Here is a 19117-nt window from a genome sequence, read left to right as displayed (position 1 = left end):
TATGTAGATAAATACTAAATAGTCCTTGCCTTGAAGGATGTTGTATTCCAGGAATGCAATTCAACATAACAAATATATTATAGGGATATAAAAACAGGGATTTTATAGGGATATTATCACAAAACAGAGGTGACAGGTAAAGGAAATGTGAATCGAATTCCTATCATATTCTAGGCGGTGTTTGAATATTTTTACTCAAAATCTCTTTTTAATTTTGACAACTATTCTGGGAGTAATAGAAATTGAGATCATAGAAATCTTGGACCTTGATCAAGATCACATTGCTAGATAATGGTGGAGTGAGTAATCCAAGCCAAATTTGTCTGACTTCAGACCCCGTGTTCTCTCCACTATAGCAAGTTCTCTAATTCTCCCTGGGTGACCAAGAAGTTGTGAACTGAAGAGTCAGAAAAAGACTTGGGATGACATGATATTTGGAATAAGAAGATACATCATACACAAGGGTCTTTTCACTAGAATTGTCTTTTGGGGAACAGAAATCTATTCATAGAAAGCCTCCAGAACAATGGTGAATATGATATGCCCAGTGAATAGCAAACATTTTGGATCAGTTGCAGGTTGAGGTGAGAATAGAGATTGGCAAGATCTGATGATATACAGGTTGACTGGGAACAAGTCACAAATGGTCTTCAGTGCCAAGCCAAAGAGTGATTTTATTACAAAATGAAGAAGAAACATTGATGGCTTTGGGTGGTGGGATAATTACTGAGATATACATTTCTGCAGGGATCCTTCTGGTGGCAGTGGAGAGAGGACTAGGAATCAGGGAAAGAAAGTCTAAACTAATTTGCAGTGTTCCAAACAAGAAATAATGATAACTTGAATCAAATAGTGACAATGAAAATTAACAGAAAATAATGGGTTCCAAATATTTTAAGGATATAAACATCATAGGCTTTGGATTTAGACATATGGATTTAAAAATTAGAGATAGATTTAAAAATTAGAGTGGAGACTCCAGGTGGTATAAGATGTCAGAATAAAAGAGTCTAACAATCATCCCCCAACAAGGACACCAATTTAACAACTATCTACACACACACACACACACACACACACACTTTCATATGAACCAAAAATGAGAGGAGCATTTACAGGACCTAGTTTTAACTTCATATCACTGAAAGAGTCACTGAAGATACAGGAAAAATAGTCTTGAATCACTGACATCACCCCTCTGCCAACCCCTGGTAGCAGTGGTGTGGTGTGGAGAGCATTTCTGGGAGATGGGGAGAGGGAGAACTCAGTAAATTGTGAGGCTTTGGACTCAGTGCTGCCCTCGTTATATCAGAAAGCAAGACTGGACCAAACTCAGCTGATGCTCACCCACAGAAGGGACTTGCCTTGTCTCAGATAAGACTTTAGACTTGGTTTTTTGGGTTAATGTTGGAATGAGTTGAAATTTTGAGAGACTGTTGGAAAGGCATGATTGTGTTTTGAAATGTGAGAACATGTGATTTGGGAAGGCCCAGGGGTGAAATGATGTGGTTTGGCTGTGTCCCCACCCAATCTCATCTTGAATTGTAGTTCCTATAGTCCCCATGTATCATGGGAGGGACCCACTGGGAGGTAATTAATTCATGGGGATGATGTCACTCACCCATGCTGTTCTTGTAATAGTGAGTAAGTTCTCATGAGATCTGATGGTTTTATAAGGGGCTTCCCCTTCACTTGGATCTCATTCACCTTCCTACTGTCATGTGAAGAATGACATGTTTGCTTCCCCTTCCACCATGATTGTAAGTTTCCTCAGGCTTTCCTAGCCCTGCAGGACTGTGAGTCAATTAAACCTCTTTCCTTTATAAATTACCCAGTCTTGGGTATGTCTTTATAGCATTGTGAGAACAGACTAATACAAAAGGTAATCTCATTTACAATAGTCACAAATTAAATACCTAAGAATTAACATAACCCAAAAAGTGAAAGATCTCTTTAATGAAAACTGTAAGACACTGATGAAATAAATAGAAGAGGACACACAAAAAATGCAAAGATATTCCATGTTCATGGATTGGAAGAATCAATATTTTTAAGATGTCGAAAGTACCCAAAACAATCTACAAATTCAATGCAATCTCTGTCAAAATACCAGTGGCTTTCTTCAGAGAAATAGAGAAAACAAACCTAAAATTTACATTGAACCACAAAACACCCAGAATAAAGCTATCCTAAGCAAAGAGAATAAAACTGGAGCAATCACACTACCTGACGTCAAATTATACTACAGAGCTACAGTAACCAAAACAACATGGTACTGGCAAAACAAAACAAAACAAAACACACACCTAGAGCAATGGAACAGAATAGAGAACCCAGACGCAAATCCACACAACCACACACCTACAGGAAACTTATTTTTGACAAAGGTGCCAAGGACATACATTGAGGAGAAACACTCTCTTCAATAAATGGTGTTGGGAAAACTGAATATCCATATGCAGAAGAATGCACCTAGATGCTTATTTCTTGTTATATTAAAAAAATCAAATAAAAATGGGTTAAAAACTTAAATATAAGGCATCGAACTGTGAAATACTACAAGAAAACTTGGGGGAAACTCTCCAAGACATCAGTCTGGGAAAAGATTTCTTGAGTAATACCCATAAGCACAAGCAATCTAATTAAAAATAGACAAATAGGATCATATTAAGTTAAAAAAGATTTTGCGCAGCAAAAGAAACAATCAACAAAGTGAAAAAATAACCCACAGAATGGGAGGAAATATTTGCAAACTACCCATCTGACAAGGTATTAATAACAAGAATATATAAAGGGCTCAAACAACTCTATAGGAAAAATTATAATAATCTGATCAAAAAACGGGCAAAAGATTTGAATATACAGTCTTCAAAAGAAGACACACAAATGGCAGGCAGACATATGGAAAGGTGCTCAACAACATTGATTATCAGAGAAGTGCAAATCCAAACTACAATATCATCTCAACCCAGTTAAAATGGCTTATATCCAAATGACAGACAATAACAAATGCTGACGAGGATGTGCAGAAAAGGGAATCTTCATACCCTTTTGGTGGGAATGTAAATTAATACAACCACTATGGAGAACAGTTTGGAAGTTCCTCAAAAAACTAAAAATAGTGCTGCCATACAATCCAGCAATCCCACTGCTGGGGATATACCCAAAAGAAAGGAGATTAGTATATTGAATAAATATCTGCACTCCCATGCTTGTTGCACCTCTGTTTGCAATAGCCAAGATTTGGAAGCAACCTCAGTGTCCATCAACAGATCTATCAATAAAGAAAACTGGATACCTACACACAATGGAGTAGTATCAGCCATAAAAAAGAATGAAATTCAGTCATTTGCAGCAACATGGATGAAACTGGACATGATTATATTAAGTGAAATAAGCCAGGCACAGAAAAGCAAGCATTGAATGTTCTCACTTATTTGTGGAATCTAAAAATCAAAACAATTGAACCCATGGAGATAGACAGTAGAAGGATGGTTACCAGAGCCTGGAGAGGGTAGTGGTGGGGGTATGGGGATGATTAATGGGCACAAAAATTATAATGAATGAATAAGGCCTAGTATTTGATAGCACTACAGTGTAACTATAGTCAATAATGATTTAATTGTACATTTTTAAACAGCTAAAGGAGTATAATAGGGTTGTTTGTAACAAAATAGATAAACGCTTGAGGAGATGGATACCCCATTTTTCCATGATGTGATTATTATATGTTGTATGGCTGCATCAAAACATCTAATAAATATGTATACCTACTATGTACCCACAAAAACTAAAAATCATAACTAAAATAAATAAATGTTACAGAATGCCTCATCCTTTTTTATTTATTTCACTTTTTGCTTTTGTTTTTCATATTTACTTGATAAATTTTGGTCTATGCTTGTCAATCAGTGATCCGAAGGGAAGATTTACATATGAAACCGGTCAAAAATTCAAGCTTATTTGTTGTTATTTTAGGATAAAGGAAAAATTCTAAATAACTGTAGCCAGATTATGGGCACATTCAATTTTATCTCTAAGTCAAAGTGAATCAGAGTATGTATCATGATATGTTCAGAAAGGGATACCTTGTAAGTTGCCTTTTGTACCCTGTTGCAATCAACTTCTGTATAGGGGTAGTATGAGCACACTATAAAATGTGTCACACATGCACAAAAGTATGCAAAGAACCATAAGATCTACCTCTTATGGAAGAACACTATAATATTCCAATTCACTTCTTGCTCCACTCCTCCTTTAAAACCCAACTGCTTTGTTTCCATCTGGAGTATTTTATGAGGCAATTTCATAGCCTGTACAGACATTCATATCAGGTTTCCTGAATTCATAGGAAGTTTAGAGAGCATTCCCAAGGAGTAAAGTCAACAAATCAAGTTCACAAAGGGATTGAAGTTGATAGAAAAGAAATAGAATGTCCTACACCACATGTAAGATAGTGACACATATTGAGATGAGTAGCTAAGCTGTGAATAGATGCTCACTTATTTCTAAATAGATAGTTTGGACTTATGCTTTGTTTTCTATTGATCAAGTGATGAGATAGTTGTGAAAACCACTTAAATCCCAAGGCATTTTCAAAATGTAATCTGAGTAGGAAAGTTCAACTTAAATATAACCATTATTACCATGAGGATACAACCATTAGGCAGCATGGCATCACATCAGTAATATTCACTTGATGAGCACCAATGGATTAATTCTATAGACACAGCATTTTGCTCTCATCACAATAGTATTTGTACAAAATTTCCAAGCTCCAACCTCTTACAAGGTCACCATTAAGCTGAGGAAATTCAGTCTTCCAAAATATCTTCTGCAGTCACACACCACAGAATGTTTTGACTGCATGGTACAGAGACTATCGTTGTAAATCACCAATGCCAATGTAGATTGCTGGTATTTTCTCTGTTCTAACATTACAGGTTTGCCTTTGAACAACTATGAAAACACAGTTGTACACTGAGTGCATGATCAGTCAAAATGTCTCTTACTTTTCTTCTTCATATTTTTCCTATCTGGAAAGAGCTTCATCTACTTCAAAATGAATACCAAGATATGTTCTTGAGTAAAATAATCCAGCATATTTTATTTTCTTCCCACATTTATGTTGATACATATCTTTTAAAAGGCAGAATTAAAGTAAGTCAGTCTAATCATTTTTTATCATTTGCACCTTTGTGTCAATGAACACATTTGTCACTTTCCCCTCTAGCAAAATGACATCATCCAACCCTGAACTCCTATGTGAGCTTATGCTGAAAAGTGAGTTCAAAAAATTGTGCTGTGTTAAATATATATTGTATTTCACATGCTTATAAAAATCATATCCACTTCTAGAGACCACTTGGTTTCATTTTTCCTCCCATCTGATATTATCTCACATCTGTGGGACAAGGAGTGAAAAACACCTTGCTTGGCAATACAAAATTGTAGAAACTTTTTTGGAATGGAGGATACAATATGAAAAGAGAAAAATTGGTCTTAGGGGCAATTCCAACTCGAATTGGAGTTCTGGGAGGATGTGAGCTAATGTAACCATTTTAGAGCTATTGCACACATTTCTCTTTATGAAACTCAGTTGGCGCCTCATGAGAACAGTATCATCTATAGTTCTCTATAAAGATGTTTGAAATTTTACTTTTAAAATAACCTGTATTCTTACCTTTTGTGTCTCTCTTTTAAGCTTTAAACTATAGTCATGCTTTCTTGTGACTCACTGAAGCAAAGACATCCCCCTCTCTCCCTGCAGGTTCTTTGAGCAGGTATCTAAAAAATGAGGGAGTCAGCAGCCTTCCATGGGAAGTTGTACTCACTGTCATGCCAGTGCTAAGGCACCCAGAGTTTATAGGGAAACGTACTTAAATACCAGATGAACAAGATCTGGACAAAATATCTCTCTTTGAGTTCTCTGAGAATGTGGAATGTATTCTACTGAGTGCTTTTTACCAATATCTTCCTCCGATCTAAAATCTGTATTTGTGTTTATGATCAAAACTGCTATCAGATCAAAATATGTTCTATAGATTTAGCTCAGTGAGAACAAAGTTCTGTTTACCCTAAAGCTTCTGTTGAAAAAAACACAAGTTCTAAAACCACATTAACATTTCCTTCTGTGCTTGTTACTTTTTCACTATGAGCACCAATACCAGGAAGAGAAAAAAAGAAAAACACATAAGGAAGAAAAAAGAACAAAACTGCAAGGTAACTTGTAGAAAATATGTTCCATGTAAAAACGGCCTCCATTTCCATGATTTTTTGAATTTTTTTTTCATCACCATCCCAGAAGATACTTGCAAGTAGAATCACATTTGAATTGGCTTGGAATGTATTTAAAATGTGTTGTATCCAAGCCTCATAAAATGCGAAGCTACTGTTACACAAAAGCATGGGATGGGGGAAGATGGGCAGTTGCTTCTCCTGAAAATATTTGCAGAACTTGTGCTGAGTCAACAACGTTTTGCAGTACTATGTGAAATGGCAATTGTTTAAATTAGGAGGAAAAGCATTCGAAGAAGTCTTATGAGTCATATGTAGGTCACAGAGAGGAAAAAGGCAAAGGGTGATATTCCTTTCTTCCTGAGTGTCCTTTCCCACCAATCTGTAGTGCAAGCCCCACCTCCCTACTTTCTCTGCTGCTGTTATAACATGGATACTAACTATTTTGTTTCTACATTAAGTAGACAAATATTTAATTTACACTTTCACAGCAAGCAAGGTGACCTGCTTCAAAACGTGTTTTGCCAAATCACAGATATTGCCTGGGTTTATCGCTTTTTAACTTACTGTACATGAAAGCAATATTAATCTCAAAAGTATCAGCTTCTGAATTTCTTTCCAAGTCTTAATAGTGAATTGGTATGGAGTATTTCCAACATAGCTATGGAGAATATGATGGTCAAAGCTTTGGGTGTGGATTTGAGTTCTCAGAACAGATATGACTAACCTCTGAGCTCAACACCACCTGCAGATGTGCTTGGGTTTTGCAGCCATGCCACATAGAGTAGAATTTAAGTCCATTCATTTGTTCACAAAAGCAGATTCAAAACACCTTTCAAAGGAGACTCTTTGAGTTGTCTACAGGCATTCGCTTAGATTTTTTATTCACTTCCTCCTCAAAATAAAGCTCCTGCATAAACGTCTTTGAAGGCACATGACTGTATATTTAGCTAGCAATAAGAAAACAGTCACGTTCCAGGTTCCTAACATTGAATACAACTTAGAACAGATTGTTACTCAATGTTTATTAAAAGCACTGATATAGAACAAATACTCAGGAGGATTATTTCAAGAATTCACTTCCAAATACTGTAACCTCTATGCCTGGTCAAGCCCTCATGACCAAAGTTTGGTCTTCATATTGTTCTCTCAGGAACCAACTTTTAAGAATAGTTCTTTGGAGTAAGCTTGAAGACGCATGTTGAATATACTACATCAACTCTTTGGTTTCGCAGAAGAAACTAAGAGCTCTTTTCTCAGAAGAGCTAGTGGTTAAAAGAAAAGGAGTCTGTGACTAGACTGCCTAGGTGAGTCCTGCCTGGTCCCTCACTAATTTGGTCACCTTGAGAAGGCTTCTTAAGTCCTATGGCCCTCTTTCCTGATCTAGTCCTTTGTAGACTATTATGAACCCCAGGTGGAGAAAGCCTAAGTAGTTTCACAATGACAATGGGGGAAATTGCATTAGTTAAGGTCCTTTGGTTTTAAATAAGACAATCTGATTTGGGCCAGTTTAAATCAAAAGGGAAGTTATGGGATTATCTCAGCGAATCGGAGGGAATGTTGAACAACCTAACCTAAAGAGGAGTAGGAACCAGGCCTTCCTGAGGGGTCTCAGCAGCAGGAAACTGACTCTCCTGAGCATACCATTAACACCATGCTGAACACAATGATCCCCAGTGGCTGGGTAGTTCTGTTCAAAATTCCAGCTACCAAGCCAAGAAAACCTACTGAGCATCACTACATGAGAGGTACTATGCTGAGAACTTGGGACACATCTGTAAAACTGCTGGGTATAAATCCAGGTTCACAGTTTAACTGGGGACTCAGCATGTAGAATAGTCTCTGGTCCAATATATTTTTCTTGAATGAAGGAGTGAATGAGTGAGTGAGTGAATAAATTAATGAATGCAGGCGTTTACCACATAGCATACTCTGGATCACAATGGATAAATTACAGGGTAATATGCAGGCATTTAGGAGAGACCCAAACCGCAAAACATTTTTATCTGCTCCTCTTCATAGGCAAACATTTTAAACTGTTGTCTTTATTTCTTTCTCTCTTGCTCACTCTTCAAACAACTTGTAGTGTTTTCACCTCATCACTTCATAAAAAAGGGCATTTGTCAGGGTAACTAATGACCTCCTGTTACAAAATTTAACAGGTAATTTTCTGCCTGTATCTTACACAAATTTTCAGATGTATGTGACACAGTAAGCCATTCATTCTCTTTTGAAATGTCTTCTTTTCTATGAAACCACAGTCTCAGATTTTCTCCTACTTCAGAAGACACTTTATGTCAAATAAGAACACTTGCTGGTTCTTCCTTCCCTCTCCAACCTCTAAATACGGGTTTTCCTCAGGGTTTAGCTTTCGACATGCTTATTTTTTCTCCTTCTTCTCTTTTTCCCTCCTCCTCCTCATCCTTCTTCTCTCTCATACCTCCCCACTGCCCAACATCTTTCCTCCTCCATCCTTGCTCATATATATTTCCTTCCTAGGTAATCTCATCTAATGCTATGGCCTTAAATATCACTTTTATTCTGAATCTTAAATTTTTCAATTGCCAAGAATATTCTCCCTTTAACATTTTTAATTGCTAGCATTTTTTCATCCTTTTAGTCCTTCAGATCTCAGGTTATATTGTAATGTCCTTATTGGCTGTTACAGGCAGCACTGATCACAGTCACTGGATATTCCCTTTATTTGGTTTACTCACTTTGTTACCTGATTTTATCACTAGCCTATAAGTTCTCCAAAGCAGAAGCCATTCCAAACTTCATCACTCTATCCTCAGCCTCTATCATAGACCTATCATAGACACTTAGTAGACCTTCAGTCAATATTTGTCTAAAGAATGATTGATATCTAACCAGACCTCAGTTGTATTCCACAGAGGTATCTATGGGAAGAAGCTAATGTAAGCCTCGAAGAAAACTAAGAATATCTAGTTGTCCCACGGAGGGTGGAGAAATAAAGAAAAGACTATTCTATTACAGGTAGAAGATGCAACACATGCAAAGGCTATAGGCACAGTGTTTACAGAGACAGGGGTATATACAGGGATACTGTGGTTGGGTTGGCAGGGGTCTCATTTTAATCTAGTTGGTACATTATTTCAGTGTTTTAGCTTACATTCAGTTTAAAATCTTTTCACGGACACACATCTGATTGTTTATTACTTCTTATAATTACGTGGTTGCTTATTCTTAATTTCTAATTAATACTTCATCAGTAGTAATTCAGGTTTTAGGCCCTTCTATAAAGTACTTCATCATCTGTAAACAAACCTTTGAGGATATGTTGCTTTAAGGGGTCTTGTGATTACATTACAAAAGGAGGAAATCTTTATGAATGCAAAAAAAAATTATCCTTTACGTGACTGGATACTATTCCCAGATACTAATTTAATTAGACATTGTAATTAATAAAATGGAACGCTTCTATGTGGAAGAATAATATATATCTGTATTTTTTCATCCTTTCAGCAAAAGGATAGAGAGAAACACAAGAGGAAAAATGAGGGAGACTGAAACGAGATGTGAGACACTGAAAGCCATATTACAGATAAGGCTTTATATTTTTGTCACAGCAGTCGGTAGCTATTAAATAATTTGAAGATTTTCAAATGCATTTTTAAAATAATTATTGATTTGACAACTGTATTAATTTTCTAGGGCTGCCATGACAAAATACCATGGACTGAGTGGCTTAAACAACAGAAATTCATGATCTCACAGTTCTGGAGCCCAGAAGTCTGAAATCAGGGTCTCAGCAGAGTTGATTTCTTCTGAGGGCTGAGGGAAATGCATTTGTCTGTTATCACATTGCTATACATAACTACTTCAGACTGGGTAATTTATAAAGAAAAGAGGTTTAATTGGCTCACGGTCCCTCAGGCTGTACGGGAAGCATGAGTGGGGAGGCCTCAAGAAGCGTACAATCATGGTGGAAGGCTAAAGGGAAGCTGGTGCATCTCACATGGCCGGAGCAGGAGGAAGAGAGAGCAGGGGCGGGTGCTACACACTGTTAAACAGCCAGATCTTCTGAAAACTCACTCACTACCATGAGAACAGCAAGGGGGAAATACACCCCCACGACTCAATCACCTCCCACCTGCCCCTCCTCCAACACTGGGGATTACAATTCAACATGAGCTTTGGGCAGGGACACAAATCCAAACCATATCATGAAGCATCTATTCCAGTCCTCTCTCCTTGCCTTGTAGATGGCTCTTCTCCCTAGGTGTCTTCATATCTTCTCCCCTCTACATTTTCTCTGTATCCAATTTTCTCTTTTTATAAAGACATCAATCATATTGAATTGGAGCCTATGCTAATAACCTCATTTTAACTTGACTACCTCTATAAAGACCCTATCTCCAAATAAGGTTACATTCTGAGGTACTGGAATTTAGGACTTCAACATATAGGAGAGCAAATTTGAGGAGACAAAATCAGCCCATATCAACTACCATGTGGAGAATGGATTGTGCGGGAAGAGTTGAGGTGGAGGCAAAAATATCACTTAGGAAACCAGTAAGCAAAACAGATGAGAAATGCTGTGTGTAAACCCTGGATCTTGGACATAGAAATATAAGAATACAGTCTGGGCAACATAGTGAGACTCTGTCTCTACAAAAATAAAATTTAAAAATTAGCAGAGCATGGTGATGCGCACTTATAATCCCAGCTACTCTCAGGAGGCTGACGCGACAGAATTGCTTGAGCCCAGGGGTTTGAGGCTGCAGTGAGCTATGACCATGCCACTGCACTCCAACTTGACTGACAGAGTGAGAGACCCTGTCCCCCCCAAAAAAAGTTTTTCTATAGGTCTTCAGCACAGATAACTCTGTGGATATTGGCACCATTCACACTATGAGGAATACAGAAGGGTTTGAAGATGATACTTTATTTGGATATGTTGAATTTTAGGTGCCTAGAAAACAGCCATGCAAAGATGACCAAGAAAATTAGGTCAGCATATGAGCTGGAAATCACTGAGTTACAACTTAGATTATTTCCTGCCTTTTTTCTTCCCTACAATAAATATTTAGGTCATAATTAGTTTGTTGAGTGTTTGTTAGTGGCATCTCACAAGTTGTGATATTCAGCAAATTTATATAGAATATCCACTATGTGCCAGGCACTATCTGACCCCTTTTTGAGAAGTGTCTGTTCATGTCCTTTGCCCACTGTAAGTGGAGAACACCTATACACTGCTGGTGGGGATGTAAATTAGCTCAGCATTGTGGATAACGGTTTGGCAATTTCTGAAAGAAGTTAAAACAGAATGACTACACAACCCAGCAATCCGATTGTTGGGTATATATCCAAGGGGATATAAATCCTTCTACCATAAAGACACACGCATGTGTATGTTCATTGCAGCACTGTTCACAATAGCAAACATATGAAATCAACCTGAATGCCTATCAACCGTAGACTGCATAAAGAATGTGTGGTATATTTACACCATGGAATACTATGCAGACATAAAAGAGAACAAGAGCATATCATTTGTAGAAATAGGGGTGGAGCTGTAGGCCATGATCCTAAGCAAACTAACACAGGAACAGAAAACCAAATATTGCACGTTCTCACTTATAAGTGGGAGCTAAACATCAAGTACACATGGATACAAAGAAGGGAAAAACAAGGCACAGGGACCTACTTAAGGATGGAAGATGGGAGAAAGGCGAGGATTGAAAAAATACCTGTTGGATACTATGCTTATTACCTGCATGATGAATTAATCTGTACACCAAACCCCCACAGCATGCAATTTACTTATATAACAAACTGCACCTATATTCCTGAACTTAATATAAAAGTTGAAAAAAAAACCCCAAGCATTGCATGTTAATGGTAAAATTTAGTTGGTGGTAAGTATTCTAGTGTTTACTGTAATTTTTAAAAAAATTTGCTGCTTTGTTGAAAATTGTCATAATAAAAAGTGAAAAAATAATACTTTGTTATAGTATTCTGACTTTGTAGAAAATAAAGATTAAAAGTATAAGAATTTATTCATGTGTATAGGGACTTTTGGGCTCTAGTTTTCTCCCCATGGGAAGTATGTCTCTATAACTGAAAAAGATGGCTCGCTGGGATATTCACAGCTTTCTGAATTATTCTCAACGGTTATCTTATACTCTTCGTTCTGATTCTGTGTTAATTGAATCATCATCTGATTTGAGTTTAATTCTCAAAGAATAGGAGGTTCCTATTTTAAAATGTTCCTATTATAAAAATTTTCCCAGTTTAGCTCTGTCAACTATTAGAAAAAAAAAAAAAAACTTTACACATTCTGGAATATTGAGAATATGTTTCTTCATCTCAGTAATTCCTTATCAATTAAAATATATTTTTCACAATCTTGGAGACATGTTTTAGAGTACATGTAACTTTCTCCAAAAAGAAAACTTGAAAGTAAATTGCTAATTTTAAATATGTTCTCTGAAATTCTGGATGGAGCTATTGAGATTATGCAAAATCAATGGGCATCCTGATTACTTTCTTTATTACAATTATTACGATGCTCAACTGCAGTTAAACTGAATTAAATTGTTTTTGAATCGTTTTTAATGGAAAAGCCACAGGGTGGCCATGCAATTCCATTGCAAAATTATAGTTCTTTCCCTTTAGCAGAATTTAAGGATATAATGTACAACATATTCCCTCCTGAGCCCTGGAAATGAGGACACACCTGAGTAACAGGCAGAGTGCTTCTAACTGAAGAAAAATACTCATTCCTGTCAGAATCCATGTTTGTGCTTGCTAAGTTTTCTTGGCCCTGTGTTCATGGCCTATAATGTAGATGAGTGCAAATTTCAAGTAAAGGTATAAACAAATAAATTAAGTATACAAACAAATCAAATCAGAGTTACAGAAAATAGGAAATGAATCTGCAAGAGACAAGCAGGCAAAATGTCATTAGAGGACTTAAGATGTCACAATAGAGAAAAAGAGCCCTGATCTCAGGGTCAGGACACTAAAATTCTCCAGTTTTAGTAACTCAAAAGCCCTTGGACAAATGTCTTAATATTCCTGAGCCTCCTTAACTAATCATAAACTAAAATGGAGAAAGTTCATTACGAGGAATAAATGAGCTACACAGAAACACTTGACAAATTGAATGACACTGTGTAACTAACAATTCTTCTATATTTGAAGGCTTTTTCTCTGCCTCAACGTGCCTTAAAGTGTATATTCTGCCTGTGTAAAAGAGATTCTGACTGTGACAGTGTTCCAGTTTGGGCTGTGATGTGCTTCATGCGCATCCCATACACTAACAAAAGTACTAGTTACTTAAGAAGTATGATTTCAGAAGTGCTGCAAGGCCCTCTTTACCCTTGAAATGACTCTAAAATCAAATCATTCTTCCATTAATTAAAGTTTCTACAATCAAGATTATTCATTTTGGTTATGACATTATCTCCAAAAGATAAAAACATGCATTTCCTTTCTTCATTTTCTTCCTTTCCCTTTCTGAGCAATTCTGTCCTCAAGCTGTTGGGTGTGACAAAACAAGTAAGTATTAGTTTTCTATTGCTGCCATAACAAATTACTACAAATCTAGGTGTCCACATATGTGGACAGAGCAGACTGGGTGTCAGAGTCCAAGTGGAATGAAGAGGAGGGCCACACAGAAGAGGGACATGACATTGAGTATCAAAGCCTAAGAAACTTAAAATGACACAAATGTATTATCTGAGATTTCTGGAATTTAGAATTCCAAAATGGCACTTGCTGACCTAAATTCAAGGTGTCAGCAAGGTTGCATTACTTTCTGCAGTCTCTAAAGGAAAATCTATTTCTTCACCCTTTCCTGCTTCTAGAGGCTCCCTGCACGTCTTGATTCATGGCTTCCTTCCATCTTCAAACACAGAAACATTGGGCTAAGTCTTTCTCAAGCTGCCATCTGTTTAATTCTCCTTATTTTGCCTCCCTTTGCCACTCATAAGGATCTTGTCATTAGACTGGATCTGCCAGAATAATCTAGAATAATTTCTCCATATCAAGACTTCCTGATTAGCGGCTTTAATTCCATGTGCAGCCTTAATTCCCCTGTGCCATTAAAAACTTTCAAGGAAAAGGATGTGGACATCTTTGGAAAACCATTATTCTGCCTGCCACAGTAGATCATTGTTCTGGCCATGTGTGGGGCCACAGTGGCTTGGAGCAGCGTGTCACTGCCTCAGCAGGAGCAATATAGTGGTTCCATGGACCATCAGCATATGGAGTATTAGATCCCAAGCAGAGTAAGGCAGTGTCCCATAGAAACACTGACCATGCAGGGTGTCAAGTCCAAAGTATAGTGAAGAGAGCATTCACATGTGGGAGCAGCCTGGCCTGGGGTGTTAGAACTCGAGCAGTATGCAAAAGAGAATCCACACCTAGGGCCAGCCTGACTTACGATGTTGGAGCCTAAGTGGGGTAAGAAGGCTTTTCACGCAGGGGAGTGTTTCAGTATTGGGTAACAGAAACCAAGGAAAGTATGCACACTTGCAGAGAGAGGGAGCTTGGCACAGAGATTCAAAGCTCAAACTGATTGAAGAAGCAGCTATACCTGGGGTGTCCCAATGCAGAATGTCAGAGCCATAGAAAGAGGCCTTCTCTAGGAGGACAGGCTGGGACTGTCACAGCTGTGCATGTCGAAGACAGCATCCACATGGTGAGGTGGCTTGCCATGGAGACTGGAGCATGCATGGTACCCACATACATGAACAGAAGAGACTGGGCATCACAGCCCAAGCAGAATGAAGAGGAAGTCCATGCAGAAGGGGGACATGACATTGAATATCAAAGCCTAAGGAGAATGAAGAGGCTATCGCCACAGGACAAATGGGATAGAGAAGGGAAAGTCAAACACACAGTGACAAACTTCCAAAAAGGTGAGTAGGGTGTCCATGTGCACTGGCATGGAGTGATGGACCCCAAAGGAGTAGAAAGAACATTTATGCAGAAAAGCATCTTAGCACATGGAGACAACAGGGTAGAAGGGCATCCACATGGGAGAGATGGTAGCAACAAATGTGAGAAGTTGGTTACATATAAAGGAATTCACTAATGAGAACAAAGTTTCTCACTGTCAAAAGAAGTGAATTAATAAATAAAGAAGGGGAGAAAACTAGAATGAACCATGTAGTATTATAAATAGATGACAAATAGAGAGTAGATAGATAGCAGATAGATGATAGATAGATAGATAGATAGATAGTAGATTGATAGATAGATGATATGTAGATAGATAGAAATTTAAATATAAATAAGAGTATTATAAGCACACTTATATTCCTTAGTGCTGTCCACTGACAGAGCCTGGATGCTGACATTCCAATAATAACCAGCACACCTAGTTCTCAGATCATGGCTTCTAAATATTTTACTAATAAGTAAAAGGAACCAGAACTTTTAGGGAAAAAAATGGTTAATTCTAGGTTTGGGGAAGCAAGCTTCAGCAAGATGAGTCTAGAACATTTTGTTGTTCCAGAAATGAAATGCTCAAAGAATAATGAGAACATATCAAAAAAAAAAAAAAAAAAAAAAAAAAAAAAAGGCCAAGAAGCATGAACAGGCTCCTACTGGCCAAATTGGGAATAATTTAAGCGTCAAAAGAAATCATAATAATGGATTACAACTCATTAAATAAAATAGGAAGTATTGAGGGCTTATGGATATAAATAAATACATGAATAAATTCAAAGCTGTTGTTGAGGTGTTTACATAGCTCAAAGTACCTCTCCACACAAAATATACTTTGCAAAAAGGTAAAGGTAACTTTATAGTGCAGAAATTTAGTGATAACACAGCCCATCTCAGTACTAAGGAAAATACCAACTAAGGAAAATACCAACTTGAAAATAAATAATTAAATGCAATCAGTACTTTAGATAAAGGGAAGAAAAATATCACTGCTATAAATATGATGGTGCTAAAGGATAATACTCTAGGACTTAGAAATATATATATATATTATGTTACACAATAGATCATATTTCTTTCCTCTGTTATAGCATTCAATGACATTGTAAATCTTTCCTCTTCAAAATATGCTATATTTTAAAAATAAATCTGAGGGTTGTCCATCAGTCTGATTTAGGCACAAGAAAAAGAGGCTTCTTTCTTTGACTTAATACTTTAGAGGACCCATGTATCATTAAAAAAATAAAGACACTCGCTTTAGGAAAAATACCTAATGTAGATGATGGGTTGATGGGTGCAGCAAACCACCACGGCACTTGTATACCTATGTAACAAACCTGCACGTTCTGCACATGTATCCTAGAACTTAAAGTATAATTTAAAAAAGAAAATAAAATGAAGACATAAATACATTTACTAAAGAACATATGGGCATTTCTGTACATGGGATCCTGCTGCTAGTGTTGTCTGGATGGGATGTGGAACTCCAACATCCTCTCTCGTTCTTCAGACTGTTCAAGCCTGAGCAAACTGTTTGTCCACATCTTGAACCGTGTGCCCTTGTAACAAAAGGTGACTGCATATGAACACCATGAAGATTGTGAGTTGTGGATTTGTTGAAATCAGAAATAAGAAATGTTTTAGTTAGTTTTATACTTTTATTCAATTGAACTACAGGCAATAATTATTATACATTTTGAGTAACACATATTGTGATTTTTAAAATTTATTTATTTTTTAGAGACAGACTAGAGTGCAGTGATGCAATCTTGGCTCACTGTAGCCTTGAATGCCCGGGCTCAAGCGATCCTCCCACCTCACCCTCCCGAGTATCTGAAACCACAGGTGCAAGCCATCATGTCCAGTTAATTTTTAACTTTTTTGGTAGAGACAGGATCTCACTATGTACAGCCCAGGGTGGTCTTGAATGCCTGAGCTCAAACAATTCTCCCACCTGGGTTTTCCAAAGTGCTGGGATTACAAGCATGAGCCACCAAGCCAGATATTATTAAATAATTCTGTACATTCATTTCTCCAAACATTCAAAACACCCAGGATGGGAATTGCTATGGATGGTACCTGTCCACTGGAGAGTAGAACGAGCTCACATCTCTTTTTTCAGTCTGAATTCATGTATTTTATCCCACATTTTAACCACCAAATGAAATAAAGATCTCAGATGTGATGTGTCCTCCCCTACCACCACAACTGTTGTCAAATGTGTCCTCCCCCGACCACCACAATCGTTGTCAAATAATTATTTCTTTTCTAAAATACTATAGGACAATTATCTTGGAAATTTTAGACAAGACTACGGACCAATAGGTTTGCACATAGCAAGGTGTAGGTTGATTAAAGGCCTACTGACCACAACATGCAAAGTACATGTCAGCTTTAAATACACATGAAATAACTATTCTTTATTTCTTATTGGTACAATCTTCACTCCACTTTACAAAACAGTAAGTGGCACTATGAGACCCTAGATTCCAGTTAAGGAATAAAAGGAGCTGGATTTTTCCTTAATGCAGAGGTTAGAATCAGATCCTCTAAGTGGCCCTTCCAGCTTCATTCTGCAGGAATCTACTGAACAGAAGACATGAGGCATTGCTGAGACTACTGGAACAAGCTCTTTGATTCCACACATGTTCCCAGTTGTGCTTGTCTCCCCAAATAAGAGGGTAATGATTGGGGTAGCAGACAGGCAGTCAGGCACAGAGAATTCACAGCAGGTTCACTGTGCCAAGATGTAAAATGTTATGAAATGCCTCAGATGCTCCCTGAAGCAGGCTTGGAAAACACTATCCCCTTGCCCTCATCTGGAAACCACACTGCTTCTTATAGAATGTTTCTGTGGCTGAAGCTGGCAGTGGTAAGTTTCCACACAGCAAACAGAGTAAATAAATGAAGTATTTGGTTTTTTAAATGTTAACTAACATACGGACTCTCAACTGCTAGTGGAAACACTCAATTGTCAAGATTTCCCTGGGAGAATTGTCATTCTTCTACTTCAGGAAATTGATGATATTAACATAATTAGAATTCTTAATCACACATCCACAGGTCTGAGTCAGCATCAAAGAGAGGAATCTTTTTTGAAAATAAGTTAAACATTGTTGATGTATTGAGGCTCTTCTTTCTATTCATTTCGATTCTCTGCAGTGTCATAGATCTCTAGAGTTGCAAGGAATCTTTGAGATTATTTAGGCCTCCTGTGGCCCTTTTCTGAGCAGGAAAAAACAGGTCCAGAGTAGTAAAATAACTTTCTTAAATTCACAAGCTCGTGGTAAATCCAGCATTGGCACTTGAGTCTCTTGATTCTCACGACACCGAATCAGCATCAGGGCATAACCACATGCTGTTCAAACCATGTGTTGTCCTGCCCTCAGTTCAGTTGAGGACTCCATGCTCCACCCACCATGATTCCCATCACACTGAATTGCTGAGGGACACTTCAAATTGCACATTTTCTTCCCTGACCCAAATACATTTCCCTGTTAAACTAAACTCCAATACCCTGCTTCTGCTTTCTCAGTAGATCCCAAAGTCATAATCATATGAAATTTTTAACTTTCCTAAACTCTTTCTTACCAAGGGCAACCACATCCCTTCTGACTCTGATGTAGTCAGCAACTCAAGCAACCCAGATAACCTTCTCAGAGTCTGCCAAGAACTCAAGATCTGTCAAAATCGTATCTCCTTCAGAGTGAGTTCTGAAAAAGTTTCAGTTTTTCTGAACAATTTTCCCATCCGTTTGATTCCCATAAAATAACAAATCTTCCAGATAATTTTTATGCAGTTCTATTTCACTTTCAATCTTGCCGTGATTGCTCCAATGCCATTAGTTTGCCTTATGTGAACCCTTTTGCATCTTCCTCTTATTCTGACCTTATTATTTTCTTCTCTGAGAGATTCCCAGTAGGATAAAATGCTGATCTCCATCTTTTTTTCTGCTTTG

The 19117-nt window shown here is 37.5% G+C and overlaps 1 protein-coding gene across 15 annotated transcripts in view; it reads right to left on the bottom strand.

The window, feature by feature from the left end:
• The window catches only part of LOC105486162 (PR/SET domain 5), a 344263-nt gene that overhangs the window by 21892 nt on the left and 303254 nt on the right, over positions 1–19117 (bottom strand). The gene's annotated exons all lie outside the window — the stretch shown is intronic.

Source organism: Macaca nemestrina, chromosome 3 (assembly GCF_043159975.1).
Source record: "Macaca nemestrina isolate mMacNem1 chromosome 3, mMacNem.hap1, whole genome shotgun sequence".
NCBI lineage: Eukaryota > Metazoa > Chordata > Mammalia > Primates > Cercopithecidae > Macaca > Macaca nemestrina.
This window is presented reverse-complemented; position numbering and strand designations above follow the sequence as displayed.